The following is a 4,934-nucleotide window of genomic DNA, read 5'->3' as shown; positions in this document are numbered from 1 at the left end:
TGTTATGATTACATATATCAGTAGTTTAGAAACAATGGGTGTACATAGAATAACTATTACAAACCGGTATGTTAGGTTGCAGTTTGCAAAGTCGAATCAGCCCCACTCAGAAGCTCGTTGTGCTTAGACTTGACATATCAGGGCTTTCGGGAGGGAGGCTTGGGGACACCTTCACTTTATTGACTCTACTAGGCGTTCATACTTTCAATGAACATGACAGCTTAGGATAAGGCTAAACGTTTTTTAAAGACTTCATAAATTTAATTTGAAAATAAATGTTGGAAAAGCCATATATAGGGAGAATGTATTTTGAATTACAGACATCTAAAAATACTGCTTTCCTGTGTCAGTCCGTAAAAAAACTGTGATTGGGGAAGAATTTACAGTGGAGAACACATGAAAGAATGAAGGAGAGAAGGGGAGGAAGAAGAGGTAAGGGGAGGGAGAATGTCAGCAAAGCCCAGAGAGATCTGGTCTCAGAGAAGATGAATGGGTCATAGGTCGAGATTCTCTTGCCTCATGTTAAATTCTCAGCATATCCTGCTGAAGATAGCAGGGCAGAAAAATCCTCCACTTTATGGTGCAAGTGCAGAAGAACTTCCCAGATGGCTTAAATTAATGGGCATTTTGTTTGTTAAAACACCAAATGTCTAAAAGCAAATTGGAGTCATTTGGGTCAAAACACCCTGCTTTAAATCCCTTTCCATTGGCAGGAATCCAGTTTGGATACTTTTGGTGCCACTTTTGTAATGAAATTTGTGTAAACTTCCAGGGATTATGTTCCCTGCAAACACACCAAAAAGTTCACTTTAGACTTCAGTGCAATACAATGAGAAATTCTGGTCGGTTTTTATTTTGTATAATGAAATTTAATAATGCTTGAGTAATGATTTTGTCCTAGAAGCATTTATTGTTAAACTAAATTAAAGCATTTAGCCAAATAATTTCTGTTCTTAGAGTATTGCCTACTAAATGATTAGAAAACATATTCAGTTTGTGTATTGTCATTAATATATATTAGATTTGGTTTTAAAGATATATTTTAATTTAAATGATTACATTGAGATTCTGCTTAGATTTTATTCAGTAGGCAGATTTTCTTGCTGAAATTTTGTTATTCCAGTTTTAATGATGTGTGGTGAGAAATATACAAATATAGTCATACATACCAAATATAGCCATATATACCAAAATGGCTTAAGAAGCAAGCCTAAGCACTTGGGAAAAAAAAGAAAACTTCAGAGATTTCATTACATAACAACATGGTCTGATGAAAGCTGAAGAAGCAGTACAAGTACAGTATAAAACCCCCGGCATCCCTTACCTGTGCATATTTTTGTAAAATGCACAGCAGAGAAATCTTCTGTTCATCACTGAAGGAATTTGAAGTCACTAGTGCAGTGAATAATTATTAATGGGATTAAATCAATCCCCTAACAGGATAAAGCAAAGAAAATAACCCATTGTTGACAACAACAAACGACATCAACAACAGAAATGTTCACTTAACTCAAGTGCCTCAAATACCTAGCTTTTCCAAAAATTGTGTTAAAATAGTCAATAGCCTAGTGATAAAAGTACATAATATTGATAACAAAAGAGCAAGTTCAATAGGGGAACAGAAAGCTTGAAATAGTAACTTGAATATGACTAGCATAAAAAATGTAATAACAAAACCAGTACAACTCTTCCTTGACTTACAATAATGTACCAGGAAAGACCCATGATAAATTGAAAATGCAACCAATTTAGCTGACCTACTTAGTATCACAGCTACATATCTCACTGTAGACCAAGATGTGTGTTTTTTCTTTATGACCATGTAGGTCACTGGGAGATGTCGCCCGTTCTAGCTTCCCAGTATCATGAGAGATTATTGTACAGCTCAATTAAAGCATCAAAATACTAGAGTTGAAGTATAGCTTTTGGTGAATGGTTTGACTTTTACAATATCCAAAAATCAAACAGTTTAAGCATATTAAGCAGCCACAAGTCTTAGTATCCACTTGCAGTGGAAATTTCTGGTTTCTTTAGCAACTCAGTGGTTTCATGTGATATTTTTCTGGAAGCTTTCTTGTGAGAGGGATATATAATGTTTTGCTGAAAGCAGAAACTTGAAAGAGTATGTGATGTAGGAAAGAATATAAATGGAACTCCACAAACTGTGAGAGGATGTTCTTGCATTGTTAAGAATGCAAGGCTTTGCTAGTCTTAGTTGGTTTTCTAGTCTTTGTTGGTCTTTACTTAGTAGAGAAAAATGTGCTAAAGAAACTCTCATGGTGTTCTGGCTGATTCTGGCTATTTCTGCTGACTTGGGCTGATTCAGTGGAGCCTTGATCTTTCTGCTAGATTGTGCTGCCGCTACTGATTCGTGTTTAGTGTTCACTATTGAACTGGACTGCTGGTACCCTGACAATGAAGAGTGGAATCACCCCAAGGAACTACTTCTACACAGGTCCACAACATCCTTTTCCCATTTATCTTTTCCCCTTACTTCTGGCCAGTAGGTTAGAAGGGAGGTTAAAGCATTTAAGAACACTAAATGAGGAACTTTCCAGAATGCTCGGTGGGTCCTAGAGGAACAGCATCTGGCCGAGCTGTGCTGTGCTATGCCCCTGTTTCTGCTCTCTCACACTGACTATAAAAAATGGTGAGAAATACTACTTACTATGATGTTTTGGAGGTTAAACCCAAGGCCAGCCAGGAAAAATTAAAAAAGCCATTTAGAAAATTGGTCTTGAAGTACCACCCTGATAAGAACCCAAATGAAGGAGAAACGTTTAAACAGATTTCTCAAGCTTATGAAGTTCTTGCTTAGTCCAAAAATGATAAAGGGGGCAAGCAGGTGATTAAAGAGGGCAGAGCGGGTGGTGGTTTTGGCTCGCCCATGGATATCTTTGATATGTTCTTTGGAGGAGGAGGAAGAAGAATGCAGAGAGAAAGGGAAGATAAAAATGCCATGCATCAGCTCTTAGAGACTTATATAATGGTGCAACAAGAAAACTGGCTCTGCAAAGATATGTGATTTGTGACAAATTTGAAGGCTGAGGTGGTAAGAAAGGAGCAGTAGAGTGCTGTCTCAACTGCTGGGGGATGTGCATGCAGATAAGGATTTATCAGATTGGACTTGCAATGGTTCAACAAATTCAGTCTGTGTGCATGGAGTGCTGGGGTCATGGAGAATGCATCAGTCCTAAGGACAGATATAAAAGCTGCAGTGGAAGAAAGATAGTTGGAAAGAAGAAAATTTTAGAAGTTCATGTTGATAAAGGCATGAAAGATAGTCAGAAGATAACATCCCATGGTCAAGGAGACCAAAAATCATGACTGGAGCCAGGAGATATCATTGTGTTAAATCAGAAGGACCATGCTGTTTTTACAAGGTGAGGAGAAGACCTTTTCATATGTATGGAAATACAGCAGGTTGAAATCATTGTGCAGCTTCCAAAAGCTAATATCTACTCTTGACAACTGAACCATAGTCATCACCTCTCATCCAGGGCAGATTGTCCACCATGGAGATGTAAAATGTGTGCTATGTGAAGGTAAGCCAATATACCATCGGCCATATGAAAAGGGATGTCTAGTCATTGAGTTTAAGGTAAACTTTCCTGAAAATGGCTTTTTCTCTCCTGATAAACTCTCTTGGCTGGAAAAACTACTTCCTGAATGGAAGTAGAAGAGGCTGTTGAAATGGATCAGATAGAACTGGTGGACTTTGATCCAAGTCAGAAAAGACAGAGTCATTATAATGGAGAAGCATATGAGGATGACAAACATCACCTCAGAGGTGGCGTTCAGTGTCAGACCTCTTAATGGGCCAGTCATTCTTTGACATTCTGTATGCAGTAGTGAACATGGGAAGGACTATAATCATAATATGCCTACTACTTGGCTATTGTTTTTGTTTTAATATTCAATTATAGTAGTGTCTTAAAAGTTAAATGAAGAATAAACACAAATATAAAAGCTCAATAATAAACCCCACTAAATGAAGTAGGTTTTGAAAAAAATCTAAGGCTACATTTAACCTCTGTTCAATGAAGAGAGTAGTTTCTCTAATTAAGTATAGTAGCAAAAATTGTCTGTGACTATTAGGACAGATATTTAGTTTGTAGTCTGGTGTCATTTCAATTTAGCTAAGCAGCATTAGTGAGGTGATACATAAGGTTTGTAACTTCTTCAGCCTCAAATTTTTGACCAGGTTTATAGGATCAGGCAGGCATATTCCCTCTTCTGGAGAAGCCTCAAATACATATTGAGGTTTATGGGTTACCCCTGTAAGAGTTGCACCACTATCAAGATGTATACATATCTTGCCTACCAGGTTTTCACTGTCATTCATAGAGTTTACAGCTGGGTCAGACCATTGGTGTACTATCTGTCACCTTCCAGCATGGCAAAAACTATCTAGCGGGGGGAAGCTTCCCACTCAGTTCTAGCTTGCTTTCTGTATATCAGATGTTTAAAATACATGGCAGTTAAGTGCTTAGCCCTAAGCCAGACATTTATTAGCAGTTCATCTAGGGCTCAGGGAACATTGCAGAATAAGAAATTGCAGAAGAAGGTAAGAACCATAAGGAAGGGAGAAGGGATGTGAAATGCTCTCTTGAGGGCATGGCACAATCATTGCAAACAGATCTTAAAGCGGGCTTGCACAAGATTAGACCTGCCAACAGCCAATCACAAATCAGAAAGTGGCTCACATGACATATACACCCCTGATCCTTGTCCTGAACTATTATTAAGTGACAATTTTTGGAAAAAAATTGCTTTCAGTTGTGTATCAAATGATGAGTCCACTAAGATACAATGGACAGTTACAAGTCCATGGCCACATAGAGACCTTGTTTAAAATCAAGGGTCACCAAATAGAACAAACAAGTGTGTGTGTGTGTGTGTGTGTGTGTGTGTGTGTGTGTGTGTGTGTGTTT

General features: G+C 37.9%; 1 pseudogene; it reads left to right on the top strand.

Annotated features, from left to right (window-relative positions):
- The first annotated feature begins 2,647 nt into the window (after positions 1 to 2,647).
- Dnaja1-ps2 (DnaJ heat shock protein family (Hsp40) member A1, pseudogene 2) lies at positions 2,648 to 3,816 on the top strand (annotated as a pseudogene).
- Positions 3,817 to 4,934: the final 1,118 nt, after the last annotated feature.

This window comes from Rattus norvegicus, chromosome 5 (assembly GCF_021556685.1).
Source record: "Rattus norvegicus strain SHRSP/BbbUtx chromosome 5, alternate assembly SHRSP_T2T, whole genome shotgun sequence".
Classification (NCBI taxonomy): domain Eukaryota; kingdom Metazoa; phylum Chordata; class Mammalia; order Rodentia; family Muridae; genus Rattus; species Rattus norvegicus.
This window is presented reverse-complemented; position numbering and strand designations above follow the sequence as displayed.